This window comes from Schistocerca serialis, chromosome 12 (genome assembly GCF_023864345.2).
Source record: "Schistocerca serialis cubense isolate TAMUIC-IGC-003099 chromosome 12, iqSchSeri2.2, whole genome shotgun sequence".
Classification (NCBI taxonomy): Eukaryota; Metazoa; Arthropoda; class Insecta; order Orthoptera; family Acrididae; genus Schistocerca; species Schistocerca serialis.
Window position 1 is genome coordinate 123,450,966 of NC_064649.1, and position 19,373 is coordinate 123,470,338.

The window sequence follows — 19,373 nt, forward strand, 5'->3', positions numbered from 1 at the left end:
CACTAACTTACTACCAACAGGAAGAAAAATACATTCTGATTAGCCATAGCAAAGTAACCTTAATGAAGATTATCAGATTTAAATATTTCTAGAATAAAACCTTGTGACTGAAATGATACAATTATAGCCCACTTTTTTAGACAGGCGTGTTGTTAATGTGTACATAAGATTTCAAGTATCGAAGTAAGGTAGTCAGTCAGTGCATAGATTCCAAATATTGACTGGCAAATAGAGCATTAGAGAGAATTATGTAGAAAGCTAGGCATTCTATTTCTTGGGAGTATCTTTCACAACATAAGGTTCATTAAGAAAAATCTCAACATGTATAACACAAACAGCCTAATACATGACTATGAAACAAGATCTTGTCACCACCTCCATCTAGATAGAAAGAACAAGGCAAAGACGCAAAAAAGTATATTTTATAATGGGATAAAACTGTATAACAAATTACCACAGGAAATTAAAGAAATAAATCAGCCCCTCACTTTCAGACAGAAGCTTAAAACCTTCTTAGTAAGAAAAAGTTGTTATACTGTAAAAGAATATTTAACATAAATGTAGATTATTAGCAACATATAACATTATCACCAAAATATGATGTAATTATAAATGTGTGTATGAGTAGTTATAAAAACTACACAAAACATTAGAAATCTGTTTCATTGTAAATGTAAATGTGTGCTCATGTATCAAACTGACGACATCTATACAATATATATTGTTCCTAGGATGAGTAAATAAATAAATAAATACTACGGTTTGTTCTGGAAAGATTCATACAGTCAATATGACAACCAATGTGATTAATTGTATATCTATATGTTCAGCAATAAACATTCCTATTGTCTTATTTTCATCATACTAGGAGTTCACATTTTTTACTTAGAGCCATGTACACTTTATGAAAATTATTAGTATTTCGTTCATACATTCACAGGTAAGTTATCTTAAATCTCTTGATGAACTGTATTTAGGAGCAAACATTTTGTTGGACATTGATAAAAATACAGATCTGGCTTGTGGTCAACTGGAGAACTTTAAACTTTCGTGCTTAAAACTTCTATTGAGAGTGCTCAACAGATAGTCAAACGTTTTCCTTTCAGTGACAATGTTATAAAATATTTGGAGGCACTTAACCTAATTTGGATTACATCTATTGGCAGCCTTGCATCGAAGTTTCCAATTTTGATTAAAAATGACATCCAAACAATTAACACTGCATGGAGGCTACTGATAAATGCAGAGGTAGGAATGAAGGTTACAGATCAGACTGCATTCTGGAAAGTGTTACAACTTTCCTGCTGACACAGAATTTCTTTGTCTGATGACTAACGACATTTACAAGGATGGTGGTATAACACTAGGGATATGGTATCTGTAGAGTCAGTAAAACTTTCTAGTTAATCTGTTCAAACTGTTCACACAAGATTTTGACAGATAAAATATGTAGACAGGGGTCGACCGAAGCATCCGATCCCACCCGTCGGCTTTGACCCGTGACGTAAGGCTGTTGTGTGTGACGTCACGACGGCGCGAAGTTTGGTTTGCGAGTGTGGCGTGTTTGTAGGTGTCGTCGTGTTGCAGTTCGTTGTGCCCTCTGGTGGTGTGTTTAGGGGTTTCCTGTTGTGTGGTGTAATGGGTTCAGTTTGGTCTTCCTCATTCTAGTAACTTGTTTGCGTTTTGGCTGTGTTTCTAGCGGAATTCGTTTCAGTGAGTTAACAATTTAGTGGTTTTGTGTGAAAGTTATTGTAGTGCTGTTCACTGTAGGTCGTGTGTTAATTTGAGTAAGTTAATTGGTTGCTGTTTTTGGTCAGGTGGATATGAAGGATAAAAATCAACAGCACTCGCCTGAATGCAATGGTGGGTGATACTCCGTTGGAGCTTATTAAGTTTTTATAGATCTTTCGTTTGTTAGCAGATATCGTGAAGCGCTCTATTTGTGGGCAAGAAATGAGATTGGCCAAAGTTCCGGCATCTCGGACCAGGAATGGTTATAGGTTGGGCATGTGCTAGATTGTATTGATGACACATTATTTTTGTTATAGATCCTCACATAGTTTTTGCATGCATGGGACTGGCGTGAGTGCGAGGAGTGTGCTTGACTGGTTTTCGTTTTGTCGTGAAGTATGTCCCGAGTTTATTAAGTACAGGGGTAAGTTGGGTGGGCCTGGGGTGGTTGTGGAGGTGGACAAGTCGCAGTTTGAGAAAAGGAAGTATGGGAGGATGGGAGGGGTAAGACTGTGGTTGGTCTCTGGGTGTGGAGGGCTGTTGTACGGGGGAGGGGGGGTGGGTGTTCCAAATGTGTTTTCAGGGTTGTGTAGGGGCAGTCTAAGGTGGAATTAGTGGGGTTAATTGAGGAGTATATAAAACTGGGTTCCACAGTAGTTTCAGATGCATTTTCTTCTTATAGGGGGTACAAATACTATAGAGGGGATGTGGGGGGGCCATTAAGTCAGTTCTTTCTGTGTGTTGGAGTTCACCAAATCTCAGTCCATCTGACTTTTTTTCTGTGGGTACACATTAAAGATCTGGTGTATGTACGATCTCCACCACGTGATGTAGCAGAGCTCCGGGAGAGAATAGGGGAAGCGACTGCCACAGTTGACGATGCCATGCTGGGACAGGTATGGCAAGAATTTGATTACCATACTGACATCTGCCATCATGGTTCACATATTGAATGTTTGTAAAAAAGACTTTCAGAGTTTCTCTTCAAAATGGAATATGTATGACATCTGTACAATGTTTTGTTCTTGTGCAATAAATAATTGAGAGTGTTCCCAGACTATGAACACCCTGAATTAATCATGAGACTTTTGGCATTGTTCATTAAGTATTCATAACAGGGTACCTGCTGCATATTTCATGAAACTGGAGCCAGTCATTTATCAATAATGATAATTTTGACTCTTACAAAATGCATTTGTGGTAACGCCTTAGCAAGGCTACCGAGTTCAGTTTGTAGAATGGGTGACACATCATATGTGTAAATGAACAGAATCAAAGATATTGCTCAGATGTCAGCCCTCACTGGACAGACCCATCAAAGATAGTTCATGCATCGAAAGTGTAGTATCATCCAAAGATTGTGGTGCCACATCAAAGACAGCAATGCACATCGATACCATACACATTAGTGATGTGTCGCTGCAATCTGTGACGACAAATGGGAGAGGTTGAAGACGACACGCCCTCTCAGAACAGCAGTGGCCGCTCACGGAGGTCAATATAGAGCCGAGTTTGGAAGTGGTCTACTCCAATCTGTGACCTCAGCCGAAGCAGTCAACATCATCTAGTAAGGTTTAAAGTGTTATTGAAGTCTCAGATTGAAACCTGCTCTTGTAAACATTGAACATTGTACTTCCAGATAAGAGTTTGTTAATTAGTGCATCAAGGGTTGCTTTAATACTCAATGAAAGTTGCAAATTATCAGGCACTCCTGTGGCAAAGACTGTATCAAGTTAGATAAATATTTTCATCCATTCGTGTAATAACTTGAACTAAATTTCATGTGTTGTATCTCCTATAAGCTGTCTCCCAGGGCAATCAATGAACCCACAGTTATGACCAGATGATTGTAGCTTTGTTAATTTGAATAAGGCAACCATGTATTTTTTTCTGTGTCTCTGAGATCAGTTTTCACACTATTTTTTTCATACAGAGTTATGAGGCCAGTTTTTTGGCTGTGTAGGGTCATGGTGTACTAGATATGGTTCAGTAAACATCTTATAACTTTGATGACTTACAATTCATCTAAAGGAAAGATAATGTATTGCTTTCTCTTTCTATGATAATGGCTGCTATGACCAAAACCAGTAGAGAAAAATGAATAATTTGTTTAGCTGATGGCTAAAATGTAATTTTTCTACTTTCTGATAGTTGTACCAAGCCGCCTCACTAAAATATCATTCACGTATTGTCAGACTTGTCTTCATGCAGAATACACTAACAGCAGCCCTTTGAAGTTCTTAAACAAGCATGTGGTGTCGTCTGAAGAAGAGGCGCTTCCAACTTTATTTCTGCACGATTATGCCCTCTCTCTTTACAGGCTAGTTTTCCATTCATACTTTGATATCCAGTTTCCCTGGATATGGACAGATTGGAGAGGTCCGGTGGAGTGGCTACCACATTCCGCAGATTTAAGTCGGCGAAATTTCTATCTGTGGTGATATGTGCACGCAACTGTGTATGCAGTAAAGCTCAGAAACAATACACATCTCAGGGAGCAGATTGTTGAGGCCTGTGCTCACATTCCAGTACATATGTCAGTTAAGGCACATGACACTGGATAATGGAGACACCAACAACCTTTAAACATGCCAGACAACACAAAGAGCATATTCAGTAACTTCCAACTGTTACTATCAGCATTTGCCTCCTTCTGTACATAACGCAACTTCACAAAAGAATGAATGCATCCGAGATGGCAGCATCAAAATGGCCACCTATTTGACAACACAGCCTCACAGGTTTTCCCTCTCCTAACTCTTACTACAGGGTGGTTATATTGAAAGTGAAGCTGTAATAACCATATAGCAGCAAAACTTCGTACATATGCTTATGCGTTGATGTGGAACCAATTTACACTGGAAAACATTATTTCCAATTTTTGCAAATCTCGCATCGTGAGTGTAAGAAAGACGTACAGAAATGTTTCCATATGTAATGGATCTGGAATGGGACAGAAAAGGTCAAGCAAGCGAGAAAGATGTAATGTTGATTTAAATATTTTATTATTACAAAATTTGTTCAATATGAGCACTAGAGGCATTAACAAGTTGCTGAATCCATAAAATGACATGATCAACCATTGCTTGCAGCAGTTCTGATGGAATATGAGCAACTTAATTCTGTACACTGGCCTTTGAATTTGGCAGAGACTGAACATGACCCCAGTCAATGTTTCTTATAGATACCCCCAGAGCCAAAAGTCACGCAGATTCAGAAAAGGCGATCTTGCAGGCCACGCAACTGGGAAACCTCTGGGGGTTACACACTCTTGAAATGCTGCATCAACCAATTTTTTTCACTGAGCAAGCAACAAAGTGTTGCCACACCTTGCACAAAAATAACGGTTTCCACACATTTTTGCTCTTCCAAAGTGGGAATTGCAAGTTGTACACGGTATCAGTAACGTTCAGGCATTGCTGTACACCTGAGAGGCCCTTCGGATGTATTCTCCTTGAAGAAAAACACAGAACAAAGGTGTGCGAGTCCACACAACACAGTCCATACGGCACATGCAATGACCCTTCATGCACTACAGGCAATTTAACTGCACCCCAAATTAAGCGATTCTGTGTATTCACTGCACCCTGTCATGCAAAATGTGCCTCGTGACTCCATAAAATATTCCCCTGCCTCACATCATCAACTTCGATCTAGCCAGGAGGCCGAAGAGCAAATTCAGAACATTACTGCAGATCATGGTGTTTCAGTCGTTGCGCTGTCTGGATCTCTTACAGGTACCAGTGTAATATGGCCCACGAAAGTTTCTGTACTGTTGACCACTGGATGGACAATTCTCTTGACACTGCACGAGCACTAACAGTGCACGGGGCACATGCTGCACAGTCAGTTACAGCAATAGCAACCTTGTCAATAACTTCCACTATGAAAGGATTCTTTCCTCTTCCACGTGACAGCTGTGTTTTCGAATTTCATTATCATCCTTATTAAACCATTAAACGCCATCAATTCTCTCAATAGATCTTTCTGTCAGTGACACTGTGTCACTGCAGCACTGTAATTGCTACCGTTTACATAAAAAAATTTCCACCAAGATAGCAAGATTCCTTTTCACCATAGCCATACTGTTCACTCACGTTATGGCTTGTCAAATGACAATGTGCATGTCGTACCACCATACAGTGTACAATGCCAAATTTGCACTTGATCGGCAGAACCGGAACTAATTTTTTTCCAGTGTAAATCTTTTCTGCTTTAACACGTTAACATATCTACCAAGTTTCGTTGCCATATGATAATTACAGTTGACACTGGACCTTTGTGTGTAGCTGCATTTTAATTATAACAATCTGGTACTCGACTTAAATATTTGTACATCCACCTGCATTTTGTTTTAAAAGTGTGGCACCACAGCTATGGACCACCCTGTAGTATAATTTCCTAGAATCTTCATTCCCTGTGCAATCCATTTTAGTAAACTGCTGTGTTGTGCAAGATACAGAAAGTCCATTCAGTTCCCCACTACTAATGAACAGTCTCGTCCCAGCTCCCCTCATCGGCTCTTAGTGCAACATCAGCTGCTTTGCAGGGTGTCTGCCTCAGATAACACTGCCCAACATCCTGGGACACCAAACGACAGTAAAATACGCAGTTACTTACCACAAGCTGATCGACCCTCCCTTACTCACAGTAAAAGAGGCGGGCACATCCCAGCAGATACGTCAGGCTGTCACGAAGTCAACAGGAACATCCCGGTGACTTTTGAGTTTCATATGCATCATGAAGTTTCAACATCACGGTCCTCAGCTGAAAAGAAAATAGGCAACATTTTTAAGACATGGGAAACATGTCTGAACAGTGAGCAAATAGTTAAGCAAACCAAGGAGAATATGAGAAGGCCAATTATAATTCAGAAATAAAAGGTTTGCCAGTGGTATCAGAATTCTGCAAGACGCACTAAAGTAATTTGAAGAGTAGTTGAATGAAATGGATAGTAACTTGAAAGCAGATATGATGAACATCAACGAAACTAAGACAAGGATAATGGAATTTAGTCTAATGACATTCACAGGTGCTGAGAGAGTTAGATTAGGAACTGAGACTAGTAGCAGAGAGGTGTTGCTATTTGTAAAATAAAACAGCTTAAGACAGAAGTAAAGAGAATATAATATGCTGATTGGCAACAGCAGGAAAAGCACTTCTATTATGAGAAATCCACTAACATCAAATACAAATGCAAGTGTTAGAAAGTATTTTCTGGCGGTATTTTTCTGAAGCATAACTTTGTGCAAAAGTGAAACATGGATGAAAAACAGTTCAGACAAGAAGAAAATAGAAGCTTTTGAAAACTGGCACTACAGGAGAAAGTCAAATATTACACTGCTAGATATAACAGCTGATGAGAGACTGAACCAAACTGAGGAGAATTTATGACAAAACTTGAGTAAACCATTGACTTACCAATATTTATGTCCATAGTTATATTTATGAAAATTAGCATATTTTGAACCTGAAAATGATTGCTTATAACTTGCAAAATACTTAAAGAAATCAAGTGTGTTATGCATTTATACTACACTCTGAAAACCACTGTGAGGTGTGTGGTGGAGGGTATGTCCTATTTTACGGCTTATTAGGGTTTCTTCTCATTCCATTCACATGTGGAGTACAGCAAGTTCGAATGCCTCTGTGTTTGCTTTAATTATTCTAATCTTATCCTCACAGTCCCTATGTGAGTGATACCTAGGGGACTCTAGTGCATTCCTAAAGTCATCATTTAATGTCAGTTCTTGAAACTTTGTTAAGAGGCTTCCTCCAGATAGTTTACGTCTGTCTTTAACCGTCTTCCAGTTCTGTTCCGTCAGTATCTCCACGACACTCTCCCATGCGTCAAACAAACCTGTAACCATTTGTGCTGTGCCTCTGTGTTCGTTCAATATTGCCTGTTAGTCCTGTTTGGTATGACTCCCACACACTAAAGCAATATTCTAGAACCAGTCACACAGTTGATTTGTAAGGGATCCCCTTTGTACATTAACTGTACTTCCCCAATATTCTACTAATAAACTGTAGCCTGCCTCTTGCTTTATCTACAGAGCCTATGTGGTCTTTCCATTTCAAATACCTACAAAGTGTTACACCCAGGTATTTGTATGAGATGGCCAATTCCAACAATGTCTTGTTTGCATTACAGTCATAGGATACAGCTCACAATTTTACATTTCTGAACATGTAAAGCAAGTTGCCAATCTTTGCACAACTCTGAAATCTTATCAAGATCTGACAATATTTATACGTCTTTCAGACAGTACTTCATCACAGACAAACTGCATCATCTGCAAAAAGCCTGACATTATGGATAATTTTGTCTACAAGGTCATTAACAGACAACATGAACAGCAAAGATCCCAACACACTTTCCTGAGGCATGCCTGAAGTTACTTCTACATCTGATGATGACCCTCCATCCAAGGTAACATGCTATGTCTTCCCTCCCTACCAAAAGGTCCTCAACCCAACAACAAATTTCACTCAATACCCAACATGAGTGTACTTTTGACCATAAGCGTAGATGCGGCACTGAGTGAAATGCTTTTTGAAAATCAAGATATACTGCATCTAGCTGACTGCATCAATCCAACATTTTCACTATGTCATGTGGGGTGAGTTTGGTTTCACATAATTGATGTTTTCAGAATCTTTGCTGGTTAGCATTGAGATTTCTAGGCACATTCAAGCCATGGACGACTTCTCGAGTTTCCTTTGTTTGATGTGTCATGAGTGCACTGCAAAACACTCAACATCAGTGCAAATAGTTTTTCCTATTTGAATGCTACCACATTCTAGGGGACACCACAGATACCATTAAGTCAAAGACTGGTGTTATCTTTAATGGTTTCACTGTGCGAAGGAGTCTTACTACTTTTTGAGTCTTCTTAAAGTCCAGCCTTTCTGTTTGACTGTGCGAAACACAAAAGGAAGAGTCCAATTGCACTTCAGGGTGGTGGTGTGAATGAAGTAACAAGATTTCCAGTGAGAAGAAATAGCACACCAGTTGCGTTAAAAAATATGTGAGGAGAAGTAATGACATAATCGGCACCTGGCGCTACCAACAGAAACTGCAATGTTTAGCTTCACCACGCAATTTTGGTAGGTAGGTAGGTAGCTGGTGTTGGCAGAAATGAAAAACCAGGGAAGTCAACATGAAGTGTTCTGGACAAATCCAATATGTGACAAAACCAAACAAGGGACCCATTGGACATCTTTTATTGTGCCACTGAGCTACAGTTACCATTGTTAACAAAGTGGCTATCACCAAGAGTCAACGTACATCATTTTCCTTTCAATTCTTGCTCTATGGGAGATAGGCAGGCAGTTAACTTGTTGATGTATAGAAGGTCTAATAATAAATCAATACTTAAAGTACAGCTCTAAAACCAGCAGTACATTTGCAGTGTGCAGCCGATACTTTTCTAGGTCAGATCACTGATATTTTTTTTTTCCATCGACAATGATTCATTGCTGTAACTTTTCCTGAACAGGTGGTTCGAATGCTGAAATTAAAACTCTACATGGTCATTGTCAGAAATAATTTTTGCCCTGTCTATTGAAGTGTTCAAGACTGCTAATGTGTGAACAGGGTAGTGAAAACTGCCGGTGTTCACATACCGGTCAGAGAGTGTGGATTTCCTACATACTGAATGACCCAGTTGACCTGCGTTCCATCCAAGAGCGGAAGCTTGCCATCCTTCTCCAACTCAGCCTTAAGTTTTGTGTTGAGATGGTCACCACCTGCGTGGTTGACAAACTGCTGCACTGTGGGGCGTACAGGCCGACCTCGTCTGTTGACTGACGGAGACAGCCAACAGTTGAAGAGGGTTGTAATGCGTAATAGGCAGACGTCTATCCAGACCATCACACAGAATTCCAAACTGCATCAGGATCCACTGCAAGTACTATGATAGTTAGGCAGGAGGTGAGAAAACTTTGATTTCATTATCGAGTGGCTGCTCATAAGCAACACAGGACGCCGGTAAATGCCAAACGACCCCTTGCTTGGTGTAAGGAGCATAAAAATTGGACAAGTGAACAATGGAAAAACATGTGGAGTGGTGAATCACAGTACACAATGTGGCGATCTGATGGCAGGGTGGGGTATGGTGAATGCCAAGTGAACAGCATTTGCCAGTGTGAATAGTTAGTTAGTTCGTTTGTGGGATTGAAGGGACCAGACTTCTAGGGTCATCGGTCCCCAGCGTGTGTAGTGCCAACAGTAAAAGTCAAAAGCGGTGGTGTTATGGTGTGGTCATGTTTTTTTGTGGAAGGGGTTGCACCCCTTGTTTCACATGGCACTATCACAGCATAGGCCTACATTGATGTTTTAAGCACCTTCTTGCTTCCCACTGTTTAAGAGCAATTCAGGGGTGGTGACTGCATGTTTCAACACGATTGAGTGGTTGCACGACAATAACGTCACTGTAGTGGACGTTTCAGTAACTTCGAAATTTTTTGCAATTGGAATTTGGACACACCCCGATGTACTTTGTTATTTCAACTATTAAGCTTGTTGATTTCTCAGAATTAGCATTATACTTTTGCTGTCCTAATTTTTCTGAATCAGACAGTGCCTTTCACTATCCAAATAACCCACTAATTAAGAAATTTCATAAATTAAAGAAATTACAAACATGAGGATTTTACATGAAATCCAATAAACCACTATGTAGGTATACAGTGTGTCAAAAGTGATGGTATATCTAACACTAATGCTTTTCTAATCATCTAACATAAGCTAAACAAGAATATTGCGAAGAGGGTAGGCTGCACCTCATGGTAAAGAAGACACATTGAGTCACAGACGGACAATGAAAAGATTATTACACATTGAGAGGACAAGAGAGAAAAAAAAAAAAAATAAACACACACACACACACACACACACACACACACACACACACACACACAAAAAAAAAAAAAAAAAAAAAAAAAAAAAAAAAAGAGCAGAGACCAGTGGCCAGAGATGGCAATTTTTGTGTGTGTGTGTGTGTGTGTGTGTGTGTGTGTGTGTGTGTGTGTGTGTTTTCCTTTCTAAAGAAGGCTTTGACCAAAAGCTCAGTTTGTAAGAGTCTTTTCACTGCAATCTATTCTTCTCATAATACTGTTGATATTCCAACCTGGACTTCCAGTTGTTTGCTAAACTGATGAAGATTTTGTTGAGCTAAATAGGCTGACACTACTGTCAAATCTGACCCTCACTTTATTATAAACTAAAATATAATTGTCAGTTTCACGAAGTATCTACATGCCTGTCTGTACACACTCTCCAGACAACAAATCGTCAGTCAGTGGTTGGAAACCATCACGATTATTGTAATGTATAAAAGGTGGTGTGTACAATTACTAACTCACATCTGCATATTTAAAAAAATAAATAGATAAATAAATAAATCTTCTAGCTGAATAGCATGCAGTCACGTTTACAAATTAATGTGTGTTTTCAATGTAAAATGACTCGTTTCCCATAATTAGAATTTATCCTGCAAATGATCCACGGACCAGGAAACTTACAATTTTCAGTCACTGTAAGTTTGGTACCAATTAATAGCAACAAACAAAGCTTCCACTCATCTTCAAGCCATGAGAACTAATACATACAACCATCATGAAATAATAAATTATCAAGTAAAGGCAGCAAAGTGTATCTTTAAATATTTTTTAATTCATCCTTTCGTCCTTATGTGAAGTCATATTATAAACAAAATGTAGTTCCAATAAGATGCTCCACAGGCCAAGAAAACTTTTTCTTACCTTCAGTGTCACGTAAGCTCCCATTACATCGAGTTCCATGTGTGATCAACCACAATCCAGTATGACTTCCTGGTGGAGTTTGCACCGACACATCAAATCAGGCATTTGAGCAAGCATTTTACTGTGATAGTGCACAGTTACTTCAACACTTCATGATCTGATGGTACTTGTGAAAGTGTTTAAACAGTCTGCAACAGAAAAGGCTATGATGAGCAAACAGTTGATACAGATCAAATTTGATAAACTAAATATGTTAGCCATTTCTAGATGCATCAGAACATCTATAGTATGCATCAGATAACTACGTACATGACTGTTTCTTATACCTCCTGTCACTCACAGGTGCAGCATCAAGAAAAAAAAAAAAGTTTGCTGTATTCCTTCACACTGTCTAGATAGCAGGAATTTTGAGACTGCAACTCCACTGAACCTACTGATACCGGATGTCAGCTTCATCATGTGAACAAAACAGTGACAATATTATTTTGTATCTAGTTTTTTCTTTTTTTTTTATGGGCCACGTTGAGAGGTGAACATTTAGTTGAGTGTTTGTGAAACCAAGAACTTGAAATCTAAGTTGTGGTGTCATACTGATCTGTGGTGTTGCCTAAGGTCTAGGTTAGGTTCAAAGTAGAAGCTTTGGTCTGAAGCAGCATCAAAGGCACCAGTTTACCCAGAGACTTCAATAGTACATTCCTCAGATTTTATATCTGCTTTGCTCAATTTGTATGGCTGGCTCAGTTTTCAGGTAAAATTGGTTATGAAATCTAAAATTGGCTGTCACTTTTTAATTTCTTCTTCAATCTATGTATCAACACAAGGAAGAATATACAAGTTGTACAGAACAAAGATACAACTGTAAGTAGATATTCAAAACTAAAAAATCTAAGTGACCAGGACAGTAGGAGGGGAGGGGGTTGAAAACAGAACACAAACTGGAATAAATAAAGCTGGTGAAAGAAATATGCAATCAAATATTTAGGAAGTAGCAAAAGACTATGCTACTCCCAATAAACATTTGCCGTACAGCTCTGGATGTAGAAAAAACACAAATTATACTCGGAATCAGTGTGAGGAAAGATGTCTGAGCAAATATGTCAGATGATTGAGAGAAGTTACTCATACTTCAATAAGTTGATAAGGTAAAGGGAGAGTGTTCATATAGAATTTTAGTAGAAGAATGAAATTTAAAGAAGATGGTCCTTGATATTTGTGGTACTAGATGCATCATACTGTAGCTGGAACATCCACGAATACGTTACCCTATGTAGTTCTATTTCAAATTCCAACAACTTTTGCAACTAATGAAAATGATAGATCCAGTCCACTGACCTACATGGTGATCCGGAATACAGAGACGTATTGACATTTAAAGTCTGTGCCCAATACTACAATAGTACCATCCCAGTAAAAGTGTTATCCGAGGTATTCATGTTCCCAAATGTCTCCTGTCCAGTGGTTAGCTGAATCTGCATTCCCACAACACTGAAAACTCAGTCACTTTCCCCATCCAGACTGCTTATGGACACAACTTAGTGGCTCACTGTCACACCAGCTGCCACTAGTCACAGAATTTGTGCGTTGGTGGTGGTGGTTGTGGCAGCCACATGTACGAGGCATTCAACAATGAGGTTATCAGTGCCCATAGTCAACAAGTGGGAGACAAATGTTCAGCAATTCCTTTAAATCACTGACTATTAAAGTAACTTCATCAGGGGTACAGCAGTGCATTGCAAATGTATATTAACAATGTGCATACTTGCTCAGGTTTACATAGCTGCAGTACTATCAATATTTAAAAAGTATTTCAACTTAAACACTGTAATAATGTTTTGCTTTATTCATTTATTTCAAATACCATAAAGCGTAGAACTGTGCAGTAAAAGAGTGAAATCGATAAATGAATATGCAAAAATGTAAATGTAAAATGTTAAGCAAAGTAACTGTATATGGCTATTTGGCTGCAATTTTATTAAATAATAAAGCGATTAAAAAAATTGCTCCTTCAGAAATTTAAGGGTACAGTTCTCTTAATCCCAAGTAACATATGTAAACATGTCATTATTGGCGCAATAATTTAATGACTGGTTATATACAACAGTACAATATCTGGTTCTACAATTATGTAAGTTATAGGAAAAGATTCATAGCACGTGACCCTGACTGAATGAAAAATTTCAGTAACAGCGTAACCTCCTGGGCATTATAAATAGGAGGCAGAATTTCATACAAGAACTTGCGCGGAATGCTGCATGCGCGCAATCGCAGACGCACGGGAATAAGAGGGCAAGCCCAATAATTTGTGGGACGAACGAATGTACGCATGGGCGTTCTCGTGTTCACAAGTTACCTTTATTGTGGTGAAAATGTGATAGAAGAAGAAGACGCGAAAGCGACAATACGTTATTAAGTATATACATAACAGAGGTACGAAAAATACAAAGTGGCGACAACGTTTTATTTGCAGATCTCAGAAGGGCACAGCGAAATTTTCGATTTTCTGCTTGGGAACCTGCAGCGATAAAGCTAGCAATAACATCTCGTTAGCTAGTAACTGGCAACTTAATACACCAGATTCAACTATTTATCTCGCACTTCAAACTAAGCATTTCAGTGATTATTCCTGAAACTTGTTCTTAGTCGTTATGTGAGAGTTAATTAACTTTCAATGGCTCATTTGTATTTTATTTAGCAAAAAAATAGGTATTCACACAAGATTAAATGTAGATGACGGTAACGTCGTCGGTCTCGACAAATCTGGAATCTCCTAGACGACGAAACTAGAACGGTAGTTGTGCTTACCAATTTTGTATTTTTTGCATCATCAATGTCCTTATTTTCTATTTCTAAAAGTTTGTTGAGGAGCTACACATATACCATCAATTCTTCTGTTTACATGGTAAGTTCCTCAGTTGTTGCGCTACAAGTCGTCATAGCCTGAAATATTCTCCGCAGTTTTCCTATACACTTTTCATAAGTTTCTGGCTCATCCTTCAGTTTTGCTACTTACTTCGAATCTTATATTACGGTATCTTACTCTCTACAGTAATAAAACTGGAGTCCCACTACATGCGGCGCTCAAACGTTTATGCAAATAATCGGCATTTTATACGAATTTTCTTTGCCTATCATCATCTGCTAAGAAGCACAAAGATCCCACCGAGGGCGTGAAGCAGTGCGCCTGCAGGCATGAAATCTTCAAGGCACGCATGTGCGTTGGAAATTTAAGGGCGTGCGCAAATTTGAACAGAAATAAAAGGTATCGTATGGACGCACCTTAGACACGATGAGGCCATATCCAGTGATCAGGTTTCTACGAGTTACTTGTACTTCAACGTGAATTGGCGAGAAAAAACACGATTCTGACTTCTGTATGGAGACACAGATACAGCTCAAAAGGACGTGAAAATTAGATTTTCCATTTGAAAGTGCTTACCGAAAACTTACCTCCTGCCAATAAATTGTCATGTCTGGCATCCGCAAACGTTTTTTAGGAAAAAATGTATTTACGTATCAAATTTTTGGGCTGTAAGTTCTCTCTCCGTTAGCATCTTGCAAGTTACTGAGATAAAATACACACAATGATGACGTCCGTTACTTCCACCAACTGCAACTTGCTGGGCAGCCGGTAACGATCTTATAGTTCGGCTACGATATTAAGTATTGATCCCTTTTACTGGTGCTGCCCGTAGCGGAGAAAATCGCTACTAGATTGACGATTATTCATTTGTCTGCCAGCGCTGCCAATATTTCTGTATGTGTCATCTCTGCTTACGATTAAGCCCAAAACTTAGATCATAGTGTAGCGCTATGGGAGATAGTAGCTCGTCCTTTGCAGTCTAACGACGAGTAACTAAAATTAGTACAATTGTCGGTCTGCTGAAATCGACTCCATAAATATGGCGCTACGTTACAGGTCAATCTGTTACCGCAACGTTTATTTGGCACTAACACGTTGGCTTCACCCACCCACAACCAGCGTATCAGCTTAAAGGCCCGCCCACACGCAGCGATCTGTATGCGCAAATGTCTGCGCACAACACATCTACGCAGATAGATCGTTGCGTGTGGACAGAAGATTTGCACCAACCAGAGGTGTGTGCAAACGTGGAAGTTGGAGGTTTGAGCGAAACCTCTCAAATCTGCGCAGACAAGTTGCAGCGTGTGGACAGGAGATCGCCGCAAATCTGGCGCGAAACAGCTGTTTGCTCAGTCTAGTGTTCGTATTTTTGTACACAGGGCATTAAAATGGCTGATGCTCGTCAGTGTTCTCGAGAGTTTGCAAGTGAATTCATTGAAATATATAGAAACCACCCATGTTTGTGGAAGATTAAAAGTAAACAATACAGTGACCGAGACAAAAAAGACAGAAGCATGCAATGCTCTAATTGAAATATTGCGGGCAGTTGACGCCTCGGCAATCAGAGAAACAGTAATAAAAAATAAAAATAAAAAAAATTCGTTGCGAACTGTTTATCGAAAAGAGTTATCTAAAGTTCAGAGTAAATCAAGTATACCAGCCAACATTATGGTATTTTGATCTGCTTGGCTTCTTTAGTGATCAAGAAACGCCAAGACCAAGCAGGAGTACAATTGAAGATGAAATTGGAATGTCAATGTGCGAGGAAATGGAACACGGCGTAATGTAAAACAATATATTTCACATACGTTTATCAAAAGTTTATTCAAAAGAATATATTTGTGTGAAAACATAATAGAAAATGCACTGCTGTTCGAAAAAGGAACACGAATATACTTGTCCATGTTTTAGGTTCGCCCTGCAACTCTGGTAGTAAATTTATGTGAGAAAACTGCTTTCGCTTTAGCAGCCACTGTCTACACCATTTTGACCACTTTCTCTGTTTCCTACGGTTGGTCTGAATGTTTCTTGCAACACAAATTGCGAACACAGACCACAACAGAACTTCCTCCATTTCTATATTTCAAAATAACTGAATTAAATTTTTGACGTTTACGGGGAGCGTAGTCGCTTGCCACTGATATTTCTTTTCTAGACCGACAGATGGCAGGCGAGTAGTAGATTGGGGTTTGTGTCATGTGAACACACCACAATTGCAGCGATCTTTTGCATTTACAGACATCTGCGCCGATGTCTGCGCAGACAGATCGTTGCGTGTGGACCAGGCTTTACGATCTCACCTAGACCTTGGGCTACGCTACAGATCAGTCTGTCACCGCAACTACGAGGCGCATTCAAGTTCTAAGGCCTCCGATTTGTTTTCTCCGTACTGGAAAGAGATAGAAACATGCGCATTGTTTTAAAATGAGGCCGCGTTCATTGTCAATACATCCCAGAGATGGCAGCACCGTACGGCATATGGAACTTTACCGCCAGCGGCGAGAATGAGAACTGTTTTAAATACTTAAAATGGCGACGTTTTCCTTACTTGAACAGCGTTAAATCATTCGTTTTCTGAATTTGCATGGTGTGAATCCAATTGAAATTCATCGACAGTCGAAGGAGGCATGTGGTGATGGAGTTACGGATGTGTCGAAAGTGCGTTCGTGGGTGCGACAGTTTAATGAAGGCAGAACATCGTGTGACAACAAACCGAAACAACCTCAGGCTCACACAAGCCGGTCTTACGACACGATCGAGAAAGTGGAGAGAATTGTTTTGGGGAATCGCCAAATGACTGTTGAACAGATCACCTCCAGAGTTGGCATTTCTGTGGGTTCTGTGCACACAATCCTGCATGACGACCTGAAAATGCGAAAAATGTCATCCAGGTGGGTGCCACGAATGCTGACGGATGACCACATGGCTGCCCGTGTGGCATGTTGCCAAGCAATGTTGACGCGCAACGACAGCACAAATGGGACTTTCTTTTCGTCGGTTGTGACAATGGATGAGACATGGATGCCATTTTTCAATCCAGAAACAAAGCGCCAGTCAGCTCAATGGAAGCACACAGATTCATGTCATCCAGATGGGTGCCACGAATGCTGACGGACGACCACACGGCTGCCCGTGTGGCATGTTGCCGAGCAATGTTGACGCGCAACGACAGCACAAATGGGACTTTCTTTTCGTCGGTTGTGACAATGGATGAGATGTGGATGCCATTTTTCAATCCAGAAACAAAGCGCCAGTCAGCTCAATGGAAGCACACAGATTCACCGCCACCAAAAAAATTTCGGGTAACCGCCAGTGCTGAAAAAATGATGGTGTCCATGTTCTGGCACAGCGAGGGCGTAAAACTTACCCATTGCGTTCCAAAGGGCACTACGGTAACAGGTGCATCCTACGAAAATGTTTTGAAGAACAAATTCCTTCCTGCACTGCAACAAAAACGTCCGGGAAGGGCTGCGTGTGTGCTGTTTCACCAAGACAACGCACCCGAACATCGAGCTAACGTTACGCAACAGTTTCTTCGTGATAACAACTTTGAAGTGATTCCTCATGCTCCCTACTCACCTGACCTGGCTCCTAGTGACTTTTGGCTTTTTCCAACAATGAAAGACACTTTCCGTGGCCGCACATTCGCCAGCCGTGCTGCTATTGCCTCACCAATTTTGCAGTGTTCAAAACAGACTCCTAAAGAAGCCTTCGCCGCTGCCATGGAATCATGGCGTCAGCGTTGTGAAAAATGTGTACGTCTGCAGGGCGATTACGTCGAGAAGTAACTTCAGTTTCATCGATTTCGGGTGAGTAGTTAATTAGAAAAAAAATCAGAGGCCTTAGAACTTGAATGCACCTCGTAAATCGACCGGTTTCAGCTGAATGCCAGTTGTACCGCACTCATCGACTCATGCCCTTGCAAACTCTGTTCACACGCAACGATCTGTCAGTACAGATATCTGCCCAAACGTCCTTGCATGCAACAAATCGTTGCAAACATGATACATTCGCACGCCACAAGTTCCAATCTACTGCTCGCCCGCATATTTCGGAAAAAGGGGTGGGGGGGGGCCGAGAATCGGAAAGACAGATTAAAATGATCTACACAGTGACTGTTAAATGTCAGGTTCTCCTTTAAATGAAAAAAAGGCAAACTTTGGAAATTTTTTTTTTGAGACAATGAAAAGACACAAAAAATCTGCTTGGAGATTACGATTGATCAATCTATGAATTTTATTTTAGATTTTTAACACTAAAAAAAAATGGCGCCTGTTATTATGGTTTGATCAAGGGCCTACAAGTTCGACGTACACCAATTTCAAGCAGTGTATCGACTCAGAAGTTATCTGAAACCAAAAATGGATAACATCAGCTGATACTACGTTAAATTTATGGGGACTTACAACTCACCACAATGAAATAACCTTAAATTTCGCGATATGATGCTAACTAGAACTTTGAGTTTACTCCCAGACCCCCATCTTATTCTGTTACTCGCGCCTGTGTATGGGAAAGCGTTATGGAGATCTTGGTGTCACTCGCGTCCATCTAGAAAAGTTTTTACTGAGTTTAACGAAGGCGATATTGGCCTGATATATTCGACGATGCCCTTTGGCAACACTGACTAAAGGATCCTTCTAAGAAATACCAAATTATGATAACCTGAAGATGCCTAAATAAGGCGAAACGTGTAGTTGAAAAATAAAAAACTAAAATTGCAACCTAGACTGTTTTTAACCAATACTGTTAAGCACTGCTTTGCTGTATGCCACATATGGATTGGAAGCTGTTCTAGTGTCTGATTTAGAGAGCACAGTCGCAGTAACTCTTCACTTGAGTATTATATGTAGACAGCTTCATACCCAGTCTAAAATTTTTTCATTGCACAGTAAGCCACTCCGTCATTAATAGTCGAATATCTTGAAAACTAAACGTAACCTGACAGCCCAAGCAAGTTCCAGTAACGGTTCTGCGTATACATGGGAGTGAAAATCGATTGTGGAAGTGGAAA

General features: G+C 39.9%; 1 long non-coding RNA gene across 1 annotated transcript; it reads right to left on the reverse strand.

Annotated features, from left to right (window-relative positions):
• Nucleotides 1–6,400: 6,400 nt before the first annotated feature.
• LOC126428161 (uncharacterized) lies at nucleotides 6,401–15,110 on the reverse strand. The gene is made up of 3 exons (XR_007576783.1): nucleotides 14,947–15,110; nucleotides 11,500–11,687; nucleotides 6,401–6,498 (listed from the first exon to the last, which is right to left on the reverse strand). It is a non-coding gene; the product is annotated as an uncharacterized LOC126428161 (long non-coding RNA).
• Nucleotides 15,111–19,373: the final 4,263 nt, after the last annotated feature.